Source organism: Microcebus murinus, chromosome 11 (assembly GCF_040939455.1).
Source record: "Microcebus murinus isolate Inina chromosome 11, M.murinus_Inina_mat1.0, whole genome shotgun sequence".
Classification (NCBI taxonomy): domain Eukaryota; kingdom Metazoa; phylum Chordata; class Mammalia; order Primates; family Cheirogaleidae; genus Microcebus; species Microcebus murinus.
Window position 1 is genome coordinate 102,672,331 of NC_134114.1, and position 18,491 is coordinate 102,690,821.

General features: G+C 63.4%; 5 non-coding genes across 5 annotated transcripts; all 5 read left to right on the top strand.

The window, feature by feature from the left end:
• Positions 1-2,357: 2,357 nt before the first annotated feature.
• On the top strand, positions 2,358-2,476 carry LOC142873894 (5S ribosomal RNA). Its single transcript, XR_012921867.1, has one exon. It is a non-coding gene; the product is annotated as a 5S ribosomal RNA (ribosomal RNA).
• Positions 2,477-6,237: 3,761 nt separating this feature from the next.
• On the top strand, positions 6,238-6,356 carry LOC142873895 (5S ribosomal RNA). The gene has a single exon (XR_012921868.1). It is a non-coding gene; the product is annotated as a 5S ribosomal RNA (ribosomal RNA).
• Positions 6,357-10,126: 3,770 nt separating this feature from the next.
• Positions 10,127-10,245, top strand: LOC142873896 (5S ribosomal RNA). Its single transcript, XR_012921869.1, has one exon. It is a non-coding gene; the product is annotated as a 5S ribosomal RNA (ribosomal RNA).
• Positions 10,246-14,013: 3,768 nt separating this feature from the next.
• On the top strand, positions 14,014-14,132 carry LOC142873897 (5S ribosomal RNA). Its single transcript, XR_012921870.1, has one exon. It is a non-coding gene; the product is annotated as a 5S ribosomal RNA (ribosomal RNA).
• A 3,757-nt stretch (positions 14,133-17,889) lies between these two features.
• Positions 17,890-18,008, top strand: LOC142873898 (5S ribosomal RNA). The gene has a single exon (XR_012921871.1). It is a non-coding gene; the product is annotated as a 5S ribosomal RNA (ribosomal RNA).
• The last annotated feature ends 483 nt before the right edge of the window (positions 18,009-18,491 follow it).

The window sequence follows — 18,491 nt, forward strand, 5'->3', positions numbered from 1 at the left end:
TAACCCTAACCCTTACCCAGCCCGTCTCCTCTGCCCCTGCCTGACGCACTCCTCCCCGGCCAGGCCCGTCACTGTCCTGGGCCCCCGCCTGACCGGCTCCTCCCCGCCCGGCCGGTCACCGTCCTCTGCCCCTGCCTGACACGCTCCTTCCCGCCCGGCCTCTCACCGTCCTCGGCCCCTGCCTGACCGGCTCCTCCGTCGCCTGGGCCTTCCAAGGGCTTGGTGTGGACGCTGCTTCCAGGAAGCCCTCCAGAAACCCGGCAGCAGGGTGGCCGCAGCAGTCTCCAGCAGCCGTCCCTAAGTCGCGTGAGTGCGGGGGACGTGCCCCCGCTGTGCCGCGGGGGCCCAGCCTGGTGTCTTCCCTGAGGCCCTGCGGCTGCCGGCTGGGCTGCCGCTCCCCGCAAGGGGAGAGCCGCGGAGGTGGGGACCGCCTCCTGATGGGGACGTACACGCAGCTCTCCACGTCGGATTCCGGGGCTCTCTGTCCTGCCCGAAGGCCCAGCTGGCCTGCGGGTCCTTAGAGTGGCAAAAACCTCCGAAAACTGAGACTGAGGGTCCGGTGGGTGTCTGCACTTTTGTGCTGGGCACCCCAGGGAGGCCCGGGGGCTGGCTGGACAACGTGGTCTGCTGGGCGGGGGGGGGGGGTTGGAGGAGCAACTGATGCCCTTTGCACTTTGGGTAGCAAGAGTCTGAGGTGTCTCTGAGCCCTGTGCCCTGTGGGGGCGGGGCGGGGGGGAGGAGGAGGAGGAGGAGGAGGAGGTGGGAAGGGCCGGGGCCTGCAGTCCTGTTCCCGGGGTGGCACGGCAAGTGGCTTCTTCCACAGGCTGCTTGGCCTGGGCTCCCTGCACCTGGGCCTTTGGAGGACCGGCCCTGTGCTTGCCAACACTTCCTGCAGGGACCCAGAGCTGGGAGGTGGCATCTCTCAGCCCTGGGTCGGGCAGAGCCCCAGCGGGCCATGCCCACAACCTCTCTCAGCACCGGTCCCCCAGAAGGCTCCTTTGGGACCAGGATTCTCTTGCGGTGACTCTTTAAGGTCTGGCCCCTGGATGGAGGGGCACCAGGAGTAGAGGAGCAGGAAGGGGAAGGGGGTGGCCATGCGAGGGGACACTTTGAGGCCAAGTCCCAGCTTCAGCCTGATCCTCCTGGGAACCCCGCTCTGAGACAAGGAGCCGGGCTTCGCATTCCCACAGCAGCCAGTCGTGGGCTGAGGACACCTGGGGCGTTGGGAACTCCCTGGCTTCTCCTTGGTTTAACATCTAGAGCTGCTTGGGAATCGCGCCGCCACACACACCCGAGTGCAGGTGTCTTCCGCACAGACTGCGGGCCTCGCTCTTCTGAATGCCGCTAGCTCGCCACCCACCCACGGGTGAACCTGGTCAGGGTGCTTTCTCTCGGGGGCAGACTCTTTTCCGGGCGGGCTACCGGTGTCTCTGTTTGCTCGTTTCTTTCTTCCATTTCGGGAAAGTCTTCCTTGCTGGGTGTGGAAATCTCCTATGCCTTCCCTCGCCTATTCTGTCAGCTTTAAAATTCTCCTTCAGTTGCCACCCTCACAGATGGATTAGGAAACTCTTTCCGGTGCACTCATTAGTGAAATGACCTCCAGGAAGCTGGAATCCAATATCTAATAGCTGATTTTTAGCGAGTCCACACGCCAGGGTGGTCGGGGTCCAAAGCAGCCCCGGCCAGGCCCAGGCCCCTTGGACTGGGCCACAGGAGGACACGGAGGAGGGTCCCGGCCCCCACGAAGCGGTGCCGGCAGTTCTCCACGGGCTTGGGCGTTTTCCAGAGGTAGGAGATGGAGGGGACTGATTTCTTCAGCGCCCCCCAAACCACGCCACCCCACCCCACCCATGGGACACATCCCCAGAGAGAGACGCCCCATACACTGGCTGTGCCCCAGCCCTGGCCCGGGGGAATAGGCGGCAGCCCACCCACAGGGCGAGGGGGGGGCGCAGCTGAAAGGGGTTGTGGGGGAGGGCGGCCCCTGGCTGGGGTCAAAGGGCGAGCGTCCCGCGCGTGCGCAGTCAGCGGCAGCGACGCGCTGGGGGTGGGCAGCGGGTAGGTGAAGGAGGCCGGGCGAGGAGACGAGGGGGGCTGGGAGGGCTCCACCTTGGCGAGTCCAGCCGTGGAGGCGCATCTTGTGTGAGTGTGAGTGAGTGTGAGTGTGTGTGTGTGTGTATAGAGAGACAGCCCCCCACCCCGCCCCGCCCCGCCCCGCCCATCACCCCCGTCCCTGGGAGCCCGCGGGACCCGGCCGGCCCGGCCCCGCCCGGCGCGGGGCCTGGGGCGGGAGGCGGCGGCGGGGAAGCCCAGAGAGGCTCGGCTTCTCGAGCGGGGCAGGGGCGCCCTCCGCCGCCGTCTAGGGCCACACCACCCTGAACGCCCCCGATCTCGTCTGGTCTCGGAAGCTAAGCAGGGTCGGGCCTGGTTAGTACTTGGATGGGAGACCGCCTGGGAATACCGGGTGCCACAGGCTGCTGCTTTTTTTTTTTTTTTTCTTGCCTCTTGTTCTGTCCCCTTTCTTGGAGCGAGGCGGCGGCCCGGGGTGGGGGTCACCCCCACCCTCAGCGCCCGCGCGGTGCCTGGCGCCCCAGCCCGCACCGTGGGGCCTCCTCTTGTCCCAAGCCGCGACACCGCCGCCACGCGGCAGCATGCGTGGCATCTGGACTGTCAGGTCTCAGACCAAAGGTCTGCTCTGTGGGAACCGACACACTGGAGGAAACCTTGAGAGTCTGAGAGGGGAGGGAGTTCCAGAAGAAGGCCAGGATGTCATTTTGAGGGAGTATGTGACCAGAACTCGTCCCGTTGCTTTTGGGGTTCTATGGGCTACACGCAGGAATCTTTGGTGGTGGCACCTGATGTTGGGGGATCCGGAGTCACACCCAGACCTGCTCCACAGGCCTCCTTTTACTTTTCTCTTCGGATTCATTATTTTTAAAAAGTGTCTCTTACCTCTAGGATTGCATTTTCTTTTCTCTCTCTTTTCAAGCAGATGATGGGAGTACAAGTATTCAGGTGACATGTGTTGCCCGTGCCGCCCTCCCCCCTGTGTTCTTTTTTTTTTTTTTTTGAGACAGAGTCTCGTTTTGCTGCCCAGGCTAGAGTGAGTGCCATGGCGTCAGCCTAGCTCACAGCAACCTCAATCTCCGGGCTCAAGCAATCCTGCTGCCTCAGCCTCCCGAGTAGTTGGGACTACAGGCATGCACCACCACGCCCGGCTGTGTTTTTCTATATATATTAGTTGGCCAATTAATTTCTTTCTATTTTTAGTAGAGACGGGGTCTCGCTCTTGCTCAGGCTGGTTTCGAACTCCTGACCTGGAGCAATCCGCCCGCCTCGGCCTCCCAGAGAGCTAGGATTACAGGCGTGAGCCACCGCGCCCGGCCCCCCCTGTGTTCTTATTCATATACCTCTCATGTTGTTCCAGCGTATTGTGGGGGTACCAATGTTAAGGTCGGGTGCCTTGCCCTCTCCAAGCCTCCCCCCTCGGGTCAGAGCTTCAAGTGCGCCCATCCCCCAGTCGGTGCGCACCCACCCCATGCCTAATGGATGTGTATGCCCCTCCCCTCCCCCCACCCGCCCGCCCAACACCCACCCGATGAAGGTGATTCCTCTCTGTCCACTTAGGCGTCCATCCGTTCGTACCAATTTGCTGGTGAGCGCGCTCACGTGGTGCTCGTGTGTTCATTCTTGGGATACTTGGCTTACTGGAACGGGTTCCAGCTCTGGCCAGGAGAACACGAGAGGCGCCCTCTCACCGCTGCTCCTCACAGCCGAATGGCACTCCGTGGTGTCCACGCGCCACATTTTATTGATGCACTCCTGGATGGATGGGCACTCGGGTCGCTTCCACGTCTTTGGGATTGTGAATTGTGCCCTAACTGTAACCCTAACCCTTACCCAGCCCGTCTCCTCTGCCCCTGCCTGACGCACTCCTCCCCGGCCAGGCCCGTCACTGTCCTGGGCCCCCGCCTGACCGGCTCCTCCCCGCCCGGCCGGTCACCGTCCTCTGCCCCTGCCTGACACGCTCCTTCCCGCCCGGCCTCTCACCGTCCTCGGCCCCTGCCTGACCGGCTCCTCCGTCGCCTGGGCCTTCCAAGGGCTTGGTGTGGACGCTGCTTCCAGGAAGCCCTCCGGAAACCCGGCAGCAGGGTGGCCGCAGCAGTCTCCAGCAGCCGTCCCTAAGTCGCGTGAGTGCGGGGGACGTGCCCCCGCTGTGCCGCGGGGGCCCAGCCTGGTGTCTTCCCTGAGGCCCTGCGGCTGCCGGCTGGGCTGCCGCTCCCCGCAAGGGGAGAGCCGCGGAGGTGGGGACCGCCTCCTGATGGGGACGTACACGCAGCTCTCCACGTCGGATTCCGGGGCTCTCTGTCCTGCCCGAAGGCCCAGCTGGCCTGCGGGTCCTTAGAGTGGCAAAAACCTCCGAAAACTGAGACTGAGGGTCCGGTGGGTGTCTGCACTTTTGTGCTGGGCACCCCAGGGAGGCCCGGGGGCTGGCTGGACAACGTGGTCTGCTGGGCGGGGGGGGGGGGGGGGTTGGAGGAGCAACTGATGCCCTTTGCACTTTGGGTAGCAAGAGTCTGAGGTGTCTCTGAGCCCTGTGCCCTGTGGGGGCGGGGCGGGGGGGAGGAGGAGGAGGAGGAGGAGGAGGTGGGAAGGGCCGGGGCCTGCAGTCCTGTTCCCGGGGTGGCACGGCAAGTGGCTTCTTCCACAGGCTGCTTGGCCTGGGCTCCCTGCACCTGGGCCTTTCGAGGACCGGCCCTGTGCTTGCCAACACTTCCTGCAGGGACCCAGAGCTGGGAGGTGGCATCTCTCAGCCCTGGGTCGGGCAGAGCCCCAGCGGGCCATGCCCACAACCTCTCTCAGCACCGGTCCCCCAGAAGGCTCCTTTGGGACCAGGATTCTCTTGCGGTGACTCTTTAAGGTCTGGCCCCTGGATGGAGGGGCACCAGGAGTAGAGGAGCAGGAAGGGGAAGGGGGTGGCCATGCGAGGGGACACTTTGAGGCCAAGTCCCAGCTTCAGCCTGATCCTCCTGGGAACCCCGCTCTGAGACAAGGAGCCGGGCTTCGCATTCCCACAGCAGCCAGTCGTGGGCTGAGGACACCTGGGGCGTTGGGAACTCCCTGGCTTCTCCTCATTAGTTTAACATCTAGAGCTGCTTGGGAATCGCGCCGCCACACACACCCGAGTGCAGGTGTCTTCCGCACAGACTGCGGGCCTCGCTCTTCTGAATGCCGCTAGCTCGCCACCCACCCACGGGTGAACCTGGTCAGGGTGCTTTCTCTCAGGGGCAGACTCTTTTCCGGGCGGGCTACCGGTGTCTCTGTTTGCTCGTTTCTTTCTTCCATTTCGGGAAAGTCTTCCTTGCTGGGTGTGGAAATCTCCTATGCCTTCCCTCGCCTATTCTGTCAGCTTTAAAATTCTCCTTCAGTTGCCACCCTCACAGATGGATTAGGAAACTCTTTCCGGTGCACTCATTAGTGAAATGACCTCCAGGAAGCTGGAATCCAATATCTAATGGCCGATTTTTAGCGAGTCCACACGCCAGGGTGGTCGGGGTCCAAAGCAGCCCCGGCCAGGCCCAGGCCCCTTGGACTGGGCCACAGGAGGACACGGAGGAGGGTCCCGGCCCCCACGAAGCGGTGCCGGCAGTTCTCCACGGGCTTGGGCGTTTTCCAGAGGTAGGAGATGGAGGGGACTGATTTCTTCAGCGCCCCCCAAACCACGCCACCCCACCCCACCCATGGGACACATCCCCAGAGAGACACGCCCCATACACTGGCTGTGCCCCAGCCCTGGCCCGGGGGAATAGGCGGCAGCCCACCCACAGGGCGAGGGGGGGCGCAGCTGAAAGGGGTTGTGGGGGAGGGCGGCCCCTGGCTGGGGTCAAAGGGCGAGCGTCCCGCGCGTGCGCAGTCAGCGGCAGCGACGCGCTGGGGGTGGGCAGCGGGTAGGTGAAGGAGGCCGGGCGAGGAGACGAGGGGGGCTGGGAGGGCTCCACCTTGGCGAGTCCAGCCGTGGAGGCGCATCTTGTGTGAGTGTGAGTGAGTGTGAGTGTGTGTGTGTGTGTATAGAGAGACAGCCCCCCGCCCCGCCCCGCCCATCACCCCCGTCCCTGGCAGCCCGCGGGACCCGGCCGGCCCGGCCCCGCCCGGCGCGGGGCCTGGGGCGGGAGGCGGCGGCGGGGAAGCGCAGAGAGGCTCGGCTTCTCGAGCGGGGCAGGGGCGCCCTCCGCCGCCGTCTAGGGCCACACCACCCTGAACGCCCCCGATCTCGTCTGGTCTCGGAAGCTAAGCAGGGTCGGGCCTGGTTAGTACTTGGATGGGAGACCGCCTGGGAATACCGGGTGCCACAGGCTGCTGCTTTTTTTTTTTTTTTTTTTTCTTGCCTCTTGTTCTGTCCCCTTTCTGGGAGCGAGGCGGCGGCCCGGGGTGGGGGTCACCCCCACCCTCAGCGCCCGCGCGGTGCCTGGCGCCCCAGCCCGCACCGTGGGGCCTCCTCTTGTCCCAAGCCGCGACACCGCCGCCACGCGGCAGCATGCGTGGCATCTGGACTGTCAGGTCTCAGACCAAAGGTCTGCTCTGTGGGAACCGACACGCTGGAGGAAACCTTGAGAGTCTGAGAGGGGAGGGAGTTCCAGAAGAAGGCCAGGATGTCATTTTGAGGGAGTATGTGACCAGAACTCGTCCCGTTGCTTTTGGGGTTCTATGGGCTACACGCAGGAATCTTTGGTGGTGGCACCTGATGTTGGGGGATCCGGAGTCACACCCAGACCTGCTCCACAGGCCTCCTTTTACTTTTCTCTTCGGATTCATTATTTTTAAAAAGTGTCTCTTACCTCTAGGATTGCATTTTCTTTTCTCTCTCTTTTCAAGCAGATGATGGGAGTACAAGTATTCAGGTGACATGTGTTGCCCGTGCCGCCCTCCCCCCTGTGTTCTTTTTTTTTTTTTTTTGAGACAGAGTCTCGTTTTGCTGCCCAGGCTAGAGTGAGTGCCATGGCGTCAGCCTAGCTCACAGCAACCTCAATCTCCGGGCTCAAGCAATCCTGCTGCCTCAGCCTCCCGAGTAGTTGGGACTACAGGCATGCACCACCACGCCCGGCTGTGTTTTTCTATATATATTAGTTGGCCAATTAATTTCTTTCTATTTTTAGTAGAGACGGGGTCTCGCTCTTGCTCAGGCTGGTTTCGAACTCCTGACCTGGAGCAATCCGCCCGCCTCGGCCTCCCAGAGAGCTAGGATTACAGGCGTGAGCCACCGCGCCCGGCCCCCCCTGTGTTCTTATTCATATACCTCTCATGTTGTTCCAGCGTATTGTGGGGGTACCAATGTTAAGGTCGGGTGCCTTGCCCTCTCCAAGCCTCCCCCCTCGGGTCAGAGCTTCAAGTGCGCCCATCCCCCAGTCGGTGCGCACCCACCCCATGCCTAATGGATGTGTATGCCCCTCCCCTCCCCCCACCCGCCCGCCCGACACCCACCCGATGAAGGTGATTCCTCTCTGTCCACTTAGGCGTCCATCCGTTCGTACCAATTTGCTGGTGAGCGCGCTCACGTGGTGCTCGTGTGTCCATTCTTGGGATACTTGGCTTCCTGGAACGGGTTCCAGCTCTGGCCAGGAGAACACGAGAGGCGCCCTCTCACCGCTGCTCCTCACAGCCGAATGGCACTCCGTGGTGTCCACGCGCCACATTTTATTGATGCACTCCTGGATGGATGGGCACTCGGGTCGCTTCCACGTCTTTGGGATTGTGAATTGTGCCCTAACTGTAACCCTAACCCTTACCCAGCCCGTCTCCTCTGCCCCTGCCTGACGCACTCCTCCCCGGCCAGGCCCGTCACTGTCCTGGGCCCCCGCCTGACCGGCTCCTCCCCGCCCGGCCGGTCACCGTCCTCTGCCCCTGCCTGACACGCTCCTTCCCGCCCGGCCTCTCACCGTCCTCGGCCCCTGCCTGACCGGCTCCTCCGTCGCCTGGGCCTTCCAAGGGCTTGGTGTGGACGCTGCTTCCAGGAAGCCCTCCAGAAACCCGGCAGCAGGGTGGCCGCAGCAGTCTCCAGCAGCCGTCCCTAAGTCGCGTGAGTGCGGGGGACGTGCCCCCGCTGTGCCGCGGGGGCCCAGCCTGGTGTCTTCCCTGAGGCCCTGCGGCTGCCGGCTGGGCTGCCGCTCCCCGCAAGGGGAGAGCCGCGGAGGTGGGGACCGCCTCCTGATGGGGACGTACACGCAGCTCTCCACGTCGGATTCCGGGGCTCTCTGTCCTGCCCGAAGGCCCAGCTGGCCTGCGGGTCCTTAGAGTGGCAAAAACCTCCGAAAACTGAGACTGAGGGTCCGGTGGGTGTCTGCACTTTTGTGCTGGGCACCCCAGGGAGGCCCGGGGGCTGGCTGGACAACGTGGTCTGCTGGGCGGGGGGGGGGGGTTGGAGGAGCAACTGATGCCCTTTGCACTTTGGGTAGCAAGAGTCTGAGGTGTCTCTGAGCCCTGTGCCCTGTGGGGGCGGGGCGGGGGGGGAGGAGGAGGAGGAGGAGGAGGAGGTGGGAAGGGCCGGGGCCTGCAGTCCTGTTCCCGGGGTGGCACGGCAAGTGGCTTCTTCCACAGGCTGCTTGGCCTGGGCTCCCTGCACCTGGGCCTTTGGAGGACCGGCCCTGTGCTTGCCAACACTTCCTGCAGGGACCCAGAGCTGGGAGGTGGCATCTCTCAGCCCTGGGTCGGGCAGAGCCCCAGCGGGCCATGCCCACAACCTCTCTCAGCACCGGTCCCCCAGAAGGCTCCTTTGGGACCAGGATTCTCTTGCGGTGACTCTTTAAGGTCTGGCCCCTGGATGGAGGGGCACCAGGAGTAGAGGAGCAGGAAGGGGAAGGGGGTGGCCATGCGAGGGGACACTTTGAGGCCAAGTCCCAGCTTCAGCCTGATCCTCCTGGGAACCCCGCTCTGAGACAAGGAGCCGGGCTTCGCATTCCCACAGCAGCCAGTCGTGGGCTGAGGACACCTGGGGCGTTGGGAACTCCCTGGCTTCTCCTTGGTTTAACATCTAGAGCTGCTTGGGAATCGCGCCGCCACACACACCCGAGTGCAGGTGTCTTCCGCACAGACTGCGGGCCTCGCTCTTCTGAATGCCGCTAGCTCGCCACCCACCCACGGGTGAACCTGGTCAGGGTGCTTTCTCTCGGGGGCAGACTCTTTTCCGGGCGGGCTACCGGTGTCTCTGTTTGCTCGTTTCTTTCTTCCATTTCGGGAAAGTCTTCCTTGCTGGGTGTGGAAATCTCCTATGCCTTCCCTCGCCTATTCTGTCAGCTTTAAAATTCTCCTTCAGTTGCCACCCTCACAGATGGATTAGGAAACTCTTTCCGGTGCACTCATTAGTGAAATGACCTCCAGGAAGCTGGAATCCAATATCTAATAGCTGATTTTTAGCGAGTCCACACGCCAGGGTGGTCGGGGTCCAAAGCAGCCCCGGCCAGGCCCAGGCCCCTTGGACTGGGCCACAGGAGGACACGGAGGAGGGTCCCGGCCCCCACGAAGCGGTGCCGGCAGTTCTCCACGGGCTTGGGCGTTTTCCAGAGGTAGGAGATGGAGGGGACTGATTTCTTCAGCGCCCCCCAAACCACGCCACCCCACCCCACCCATGGGACACATCCCCAGAGAGAGACGCCCCATACACTGGCTGTGCCCCAGCCCTGGCCCGGGGGAATAGGCGGCAGCCCACCCACAGGGCGAGGGGGGGGCGCAGCTGAAAGGGGTTGTGGGGGAGGGCGGCCCCTGGCTGGGGTCAAAGGGCGAGCGTCCCGCGCGTGCGCAGTCAGCGGCAGCGACGCGCTGGGGGTGGGCAGCGGGTAGGTGAAGGAGGCCGGGCGAGGAGACGAGGGGGGCTGGGAGGGCTCCACCTTGGCGAGTCCAGCCGTGGAGGCGCATCTTGTGTGAGTGTGAGTGAGTGTGAGTGTGTGTGTGTGTGTATAGAGAGACAGCCCCCCACCCCGCCCCGCCCCGCCCCGCCCATCACCCCCGTCCCTGGGAGCCCGCGGGACCCGGCCGGCCCGGCCCCGCCCGGCGCGGGGCCTGGGGCGGGAGGCGGCGGCGGGGAAGCCCAGAGAGGCTCGGCTTCTCGAGCGGGGCAGGGGCGCCCTCCGCCGCCGTCTAGGGCCACACCACCCTGAACGCCCCCGATCTCGTCTGGTCTCGGAAGCTAAGCAGGGTCGGGCCTGGTTAGTACTTGGATGGGAGACCGCCTGGGAATACCGGGTGCCACAGGCTGCTGCTTTTTTTTTTTTTTTTCTTGCCTCTTGTTCTGTCCCCTTTCTTGGAGCGAGGCGGCGGCCCGGGGTGGGGGTCACCCCCACCCTCAGCGCCCGCGCGGTGCCTGGCGCCCCAGCCCGCACCGTGGGGCCTCCTCTTGTCCCAAGCCGCGACACCGCCGCCACGCGGCAGCATGCGTGGCATCTGGACTGTCAGGTCTCAGACCAAAGGTCTGCTCTGTGGGAACCGACACACTGGAGGAAACCTTGAGAGTCTGAGAGGGGAGGGAGTTCCAGAAGAAGGCCAGGATGTCATTTTGAGGGAGTATGTGACCAGAACTCGTCCCGTTGCTTTTGGGGTTCTATGGGCTACACGCAGGAATCTTTGGTGGTGGCACCTGATGTTGGGGGATCCGGAGTCACACCCAGACCTGCTCCACAGGCCTCCTTTTACTTTTCTCTTCGGATTCATTATTTTTAAAAAGTGTCTCTTACCTCTAGGATTGCATTTTCTTTTCTCTCTCTTTTCAAGCAGATGATGGGAGTACAAGTATTCAGGTGACATGTGTTGCCCGTGCCGCCCTCCCCCCTGTGTTCTTTTTTTTTTTTTTTTGAGACAGAGTCTCGTTTTGCTGCCCAGGCTAGAGTGAGTGCCATGGCGTCAGCCTAGCTCACAGCAACCTCAATCTCCGGGCTCAAGCAATCCTGCTGCCTCAGCCTCCCGAGTAGTTGGGACTACAGGCATGCACCACCACGCCCGGCTGTGTTTTTTTATATATATTAGTTGGCCAATTAATTTCTTTCTATTTTTAGTAGAGACGGGGTCTCGCTCTTGCTCAGGCTGGTTTCGAACTCCTGACCTGGAGCAATCCGCCCGCCTCGGCCTCCCAGAGAGCTAGGATTACAGGCGTGAGCCACCGCGCCCGGCCCCCCCTGTGTTCTTATTCATATACCTCTCATGTTGTTCCAGCGTATTGTGGGGGTACCAATGTTAAGGTCGGGTGCCTTGCCCTCTCCAAGCCTCCCCCCTCGGGTCAGAGCTTCAAGTGCGCCCATCCCCCAGTCGGTGCGCACCCACCCCATGCCTAATGGATGTGTATGCCCCTCCCCTCCCCCCACCCGCCCGCCCGACACCCACCCGATGAAGGTGATTCCTCTCTGTCCACTTAGGCGTCCATCCGTTCGTACCAATTTGCTGGTGAGCGCGCTCACGTGGTGCTCGTGTGTCCATTCTTGGGATACTTGGCTTCCTGGAACGGGTTCCAGCTCTGGCCAGGAGAACACGAGAGGCGCCCTCTCACCGCTGCTCCTCACAGCCGAATGGCACTCCGTGGTGTCCACGAGCCACATTTTATTGATGCACTCCTGGATGGATGGGCACTCGGGTCGCTTCCACGTCTTTGGGATTGTGAATTGTGCCCTAACTGTAACCCTAACCCTTACCCAGCCCGTCTCCTCTGCCCCTGCCTGACGCACTCCTCCCCGGCCAGGCCCGTCACTGTCCTGGGCCCCCGCCTGACCGGCTCCTCCCCGCCCGGCCGGTCACCGTCCTCTGCCCCTGCCTGACACGCTCCTTCCCGCCCGGCCTCTCACCGTCCTCGGCCCCTGCCTGACCGGCTCCTCCGTCGCCTGGGCCTTCCAAGGGCTTGGTGTGGACGCTGCTTCCAGGAAGCCCTCCAGAAACCCGGCAGCAGGGTGGCCGCAGCAGTCTCCAGCAGCCGTCCCTAAGTCGCGTGAGTGCGGGGGACGTGCCCCCGCTGTGCCGCGGGGGCCCAGCCTGGTGTCTTCCCTGAGGCCCTGCGGCTGCCGGCTGGGCTGCCGCTCCCCGCAAGGGGAGAGCCGCGGAGGTGGGGACCGCCTCCTGATGGGGACGTACACGCAGCTCTCCACGTCGGATTCCGGGGCTCTCTGTCCTGCCCGAAGGCCCAGCTGGCCTGCGGGTCCTTAGAGTGGCAAAAACCTCCGAAAACTGAGACTGAGGGTCCGGTGGGTGTCTGCACTTTTGTGCTGGGCACCCCAGGGAGGCCCGGGGGCTGGCTGGACAACGTGGTCTGCTGGGCGGGGGGGGGGGGGGGTTGGAGGAGCAACTGATGCCCTTTGCACTTTGGGTAGCAAGAGTCTGAGGTGTCTCTGAGCCCTGTGCCCTGTGGGGGCGGGGCGGGGGGGAGGAGGAGGAGGAGGAGGAGGAGGTGGGAAGGGCCGGGGCCTGCAGTCCTGTTCCCGGGGTGGCACGGCAAGTGGCTTCTTCCACAGGCTGCTTGGCCTGGGCTCCCTGCACCTGGGCCTTTGGAGGACCGGCCCTGTGCTTGCCAACACTTCCTGCAGGGACCCAGAGCTGGGAGGTGGCATCTCTCAGCCCTGGGTCGGGCAGAGCCCCAGCGGGCCATGCCCACAACCTCTCTCAGCACCGGTCCCCCAGAAGGCTCCTTTGGGACCAGGATTCTCTTGCGGTGACTCTTTAAGGTCTGGCCCCTGGATGGAGGGGCACCAGGAGTAGAGGAGCAGGAAGGGGAAGGGGGTGGCCATGCGAGGGGACACTTTGAGGCCAAGTCCCAGCTTCAGCCTGATCCTCCTGGGAACCCCGCTCTGAGACAAGGAGCCGGGCTTCGCATTCCCACAGCAGCCAGTCGTGGGCTGAGGACACCTGGGGCGTTGGGAACTCCCTGGCTTCTCCTTGGTTTAACATCTAGAGCTGCTTGGGAATCGCGCCGCCACACACACCCGAGTGCAGGTGTCTTCCGCACAGACTGCGGGCCTCGCTCTTCTGAATGCCGCTAGCTCGCCACCCACCCACGGGTGAACCTGGTCAGGGTGCTTTCTCTCGGGGGCAGACTCTTTTCCGGGCGGGCTACCGGTGTCTCTGTTTGCTCGTTTCTTTCTTCCATTTCGGGAAAGTCTTCCTTGCTGGGTGTGGAAATCTCCTATGCCTTCCCTCGCCTATTCTGTCAGCTTTAAAATTCTCCTTCAGTTGCCACCCTCACAGATGGATTAGGAAACTCTTTCCGGTGCACTCATTAGTGAAATGACCTCCAGGAAGCTGGAATCCAATATCTAATAGCTGATTTTTAGCGAGTCCACACGCCAGGGTGGTCGGGGTCCAAAGCAGCCCCGGCCAGGCCCAGGCCCCTTGGACTGGGCCACAGGAGGACACGGAGGAGGGTCCCGGCCCCCACGAAGCGGTGCCGGCAGTTCTCCACGGGCTTGGGCGTTTTCCAGAGGTAGGAGATGGAGGGGACTGATTTCTTCAGCGCCCCCCAAACCACGCCACCCCACCCCACCCATGGGACACATCCCCAGAGAGAGACGCCCCATACACTGGCTGTGCCCCAGCCCTGGCCCGGGGGAATAGGCGGCAGCCCACCCACAGGGCGAGGGGGGGGCGCAGCTGAAAGGGGTTGTGGGGGAGGGCGGCCCCTGGCTGGGGTCAAAGGGCGAGCGTCCCGCGCGTGCGCAGTCAGCGGCAGCGACGCGCTGGGGGTGGGCAGCGGGTAGGTGAAGGAGGCCGGGCGAGGAGACGAGGGGGGCTGGGAGGGCTCCACCTTGGCGAGTCCAGCCGTGGAGGCGCATCTTGTGTGAGTGTGAGTGAGTGTGAGTGTGTGTGTGTGTGTATAGAGAGACAGCCCCCCACCCCGCCCCGCCCCGCCCCGCCCATCACCCCCGTCCCTGGGAGCCCGCGGGACCCGGCCGGCCCGGCCCCGCCCGGCGCGGGGCCTGGGGCGGGAGGCGGCGGCGGGGAAGCCCAGAGAGGCTCGGCTTCTCGAGCGGGGCAGGGGCGCCCTCCGCCGCCGTCTAGGGCCACACCACCCTGAACGCCCCCGATCTCGTCTGGTCTCGGAAGCTAAGCAGGGTCGGGCCTGGTTAGTACTTGGATGGGAGACCGCCTGGGAATACCGGGTGCCACAGGCTGCTGCTTTTTTTTTTTTTTTTCTTGCCTCTTGTTCTGTCCCCTTTCTTGGAGCGAGGCGGCGGCCCGGGGTGGGGGTCACCCCCACCCTCAGCGCCCGCGCGGTGCCTGGCGCCCCAGCCCGCACCGTGGGGCCTCCTCTTGTCCCAAGCCGCGACACCGCCGCCACGCGGCAGCATGCGTGGCATCTGGACTGTCAGGTCTCAGACCAAAGGTCTGCTCTGTGGGAACCGACACACTGGAGGAAACCTTGAGAGTCTGAGAGGGGAGGGAGTTCCAGAAGAAGGCCAGGATGTCATTTTGAGGGAGTATGTGACCAGAACTCGTCCCGTTGCTTTTGGGGTTCTATGGGCTACACGCAGGAATCTTTGGTGGTGGCACCTGATGTTGGGGGATCCGGAGTCACACCCAGACCTGCTCCACAGGCCTCCTTTTACTTTTCTCTTCGGATTCATTATTTTTAAAAAGTGTCTCTTACCTCTAGGATTGCATTTTCTTTTCTCTCTCTTTTCAAGCAGATGATGGGAGTACAAGTATTCAGGTGACATGTGTTGCCCGTGCCGCCCTCCCCCCTGTGTTCTTTTTTTTTTTTTTTTGAGACAGAGTCTCGTTTTGCTGCCCAGGCTAGAGTGAGTGCCATGGCGTCAGCCTAGCTCACAGCAACCTCAATCTCCGGGCTCAAGCAATCCTGCTGCCTCAGCCTCCCGAGTAGTTGGGACTACAGGCATGCACCACCACGCCCGGCTGTGTTTTTCTATATATATTAGTTGGCCAATTAATTTCTTTCTATTTTTAGTAGAGACGGGGTCTCGCTCTTGCTCAGGCTGGTTTCGAACTCCTGACCTGGAGCAATCCGCCCGCCTCGGCCTCCCAGAGAGCTAGGATTACAGGCGTGAGCCACCGCGCCCGGCCCCCCCTGTGTTCTTATTCATATACCTCTCATGTTGTTCCAGCGTATTGTGGGGGTACCAATGTTAAGGTCGGGTGCCTTGCCCTCTCCAAGCCTCCCCCCTCGGGTCAGAGCTTCAAGTGCGCCCATCCCCCAGTCGGTGCGCACCCACCCCATGCCTAATGGATGTGTATGCCCCTCCCCTCCCCCCACCCGCCCGCCCAACACCCACCCGATGAAGGTGATTCCTCTCTGTCCACTTAGGCGTCCATCCGTTCGTACCAATTTGCTGGTGAGCGCGCTCACGTGGTGCTCGTGTGTTCATTCTTGGGATACTTGGCTTACTGGAACGGGTTCCAGCTCTGGCCAGGAGAACACGAGAGGCGCCCTCTCACCGCTGCTCCTCACAGCCGAATGGCACTCCGTGGTGTCCACGCGCCACATTTTATTGATGCACTCCTGGATGGATGGGCACTCGGGTCGCTTCCACGTCTTTGGGATTGTGAATTGTGCCCTAACTGTAACCCTAACCCTTACCCAGCCCGTCTCCTCTGCCCCTGCCTGACGCACTCCTCCCCGGCCAGGCCCGTCACTGTCCTGGGCCCCCGCCTGACCGGCTCCTCCCCGCCCGGCCGGTCACCGTCCTCTGCCCCTGCCTGACACGCTCCTTCCCGCCCGGCCTCTCACCGTCCTCGGCCCCTGCCTGACCGGCTCCTCCGTCGCCTGGGCCTTCCAAGGGCTTGGTGTGGACGCTGCTTCCAGGAAGCCCTCCGGAAACCCGGCAGCAGGGTGGCCGCAGCAGTCTCCAGCAGCCGTCCCTAAGTCGCGTGAGTGCGGGGGACGTGCCCCCGCTGTGCCGCGGGGGCCCAGCCTGGTGTCTTCCCTGAGGCCCTGCGGCTGCCGGCTGGGCTGCCGCTCCCCGCAAGGGGAGAGCCGCGGAGGTGGGGACCGCCTCCTGATGGGGACGTACACGCAGCTCTCCACGTCGGATTCCGGGGCTCTCTGTCCTGCCCGAAGGCCCAGCTGGCCTGCGGGTCCTTAGAGTGGCAAAAACCTCCGAAAACTGAGACTGAGGGTCCGGTGGGTGTCTGCACTTTTGTGCTGGGCACCCCAGGGAGGCCCGGGGGCTGGCTGGACAACGTGGTCTGCTGGGCGGGGGGGGGGGGTTGGAGGAGCAACTGATGCCCTTTGCACTTTGGGTAGCAAGAGTCTGAGGTGTCTCTGAGCCCTGTGCCCTGTGGGGGCGGGGCGGGGGGGAGGAGGAGGAGGAGGAGGAGGAGGTGGGAAGGGCCGGGGCCTGCAGTCCTGTTCCCGGGGTGGCACGGCAAGTGGCTTCTTCCACAGGCTGCTTGGCCTGGGCTCCCTGCACCTGGGCCTTTGGAGGACCGGCCCTGTGCTTGCCAACACTTCCTGCAGGGACCCAGAGCTGGGAGGTGGCATCTCTCAGCCCTGGGTCGGGCAGAGCCCCAGCGGGCCATGCCCACAACCTCTCTCAGCACCGGTCCCCCAGAAGGCTCCTTTGGGACCAGGATTCTCTTGCGGTGACTCTTTAAGGTCTGGCCCCTGGATGGAGGGGCACCAGGAGTAGAGGAGCAGGAAGGGGAAGGGGGTGGCCATGCGAGGGGACACTTTGAGGCCAAGTCCCAGCTTCAGCCTGATCCTCCTGGGAACCCCGCTCTGAGACAAGGAGCCGGGCTTCGCATTCCCACAGCAGCCAGTCGTGGGCTGAGGACACCTGGGGCGTTGGGAACTCCCTGGCTTCTCCTCATTAGTTTAACATCTAGAGCTGCTTGGGAATCGCGCCGCCACACACACCCGAGTGCAGGTGTCTTCCGCACAGACTGCGGGCCTCGCTCTTCTGAATGCCGCTAGCTCGCCACCCACCCACGGGTGAACCTGGTCAGGGTGCTTTCTCTCAGGGGCAGACTCTTTTCCGGGCGGGCTACCGGTGTCTCTGTTTGCTCGTTTCTTTCTTCCATTTCGGGAAAGTCTTCCTTGCTGGGTGTGGAAATCTCCTATGCCTTCCCTCGCCTATTCTGTCAGCTTTAAAATTCTCCTTCAGTTGCCACCCTCACAGATGGATTAGGAAACTCTTTCCGGTGCACTCATTAGTGAAATGACCTCCAGGAAGCTGGAATCCAATATCTAATGGCCGATTTTTAGCGAGTCCACACGCCAGGGTGGTCGGGGTCCAAAGCAGCCCCGGCCAGGCCCAGGCCCCTTGGACTGGGCCACAGGAGGACACGGAGGAGGGTCCCGGCCCCCACGAAGCGGTGCCGGCAGTTCTCCACGGGCTTGGGCGTTTTCCAGAGGTAGGAGATGGAGGGGACTGATTTCTTCAGCGCCCCCCAAACCACGCCACCCCACCCCACCCATGGGACACATCCCCAGAGAGACACGCCCCATACACTGGCTGTGCCCCAGCCCTGGCCCGGGGGAATAGGCGGCAGCCCACCCACAGGGCGAGGGGGGGCGCAGCTGAAAGGGGTTGTGGGGGAGGGCGGCCCCTGGCTGGGGTCAAAGGGCGAGCGTCCCGCGCGTGCGCAGTCAGCGGCAGCGACGCGCTGGGGGTGGGCAGCGGGTAGGTGAAGGAGGCCGGGCGAGGAGACGAGGGGGGCTGGGAGGGCTCCACCTTGGCGAGTCCAGCCGTGGAGGCGCATCTTGTGTGAGTGTGAGTGAGTGTGAGTGTGTGTGTGTGTGTATAGAGAGACAGCCCCCCGCCCCGCCCCGCCCATCACCCCCGTCCCTGGCAGCCCGCGGGACCCGGCCGGCCCGGCCCCGCCCGGCGCGGGGCCTGGGGCGGGAGGCGGCGGCGGGGAAGCGCAGAGAGGCTCGGCTTCTCGAGCGGGGCAGGGGCGCCCTCCGCCGCCGTCTAGGGCCACACCACCCTGAACGCCCCCGATCTCGTCTGGTCTCGGAAGCTAAGCAGGGTCGGGCCTGGTTAGTACTTGGATGGGAGACCGCCTGGGAATACCGGGTGCCACAGGCTGCTGCTTTTTTTTTTTTTTTTTTTCTTGCCTCTTGTTCTGTCCCCTTTCTGGGAGCGAGGCGGCGGCCCGGGGTGGGGGTCACCCCCACCCTCAGCGCCCGCGCGGTGCCTGGCGCCCCAGCCCGCACCGTGGGGCCTCCTCTTGTCCCAAGCCGCGACACCGCCGCCACGCGGCAGCATGCGTGGCATCTGGACTGTCAGGTCTCAGACCAAAGGTCTGCTCTGTGGGAACCGACACGCTGGAGGAAACCTTGAGAGTCTGAGAGGGGAGGGAGTTCCAGAAGAAGGCCAGGATGTCATTTTGAGGGAGTATGTGACCAGAACTCGTCCCGTTGCTTTTGGGGTTCTATGGGCTACACGCAGGAATCTTTGGTGGTGGCACCTGATGTTGGGGGATCCGGAGTCACACCCAGACCTGCTCCACAGGCCTCCTTTTACTTTTCTCTTCGGATTCATTATTTTTAAAAAGTGTCTCTTACCTCT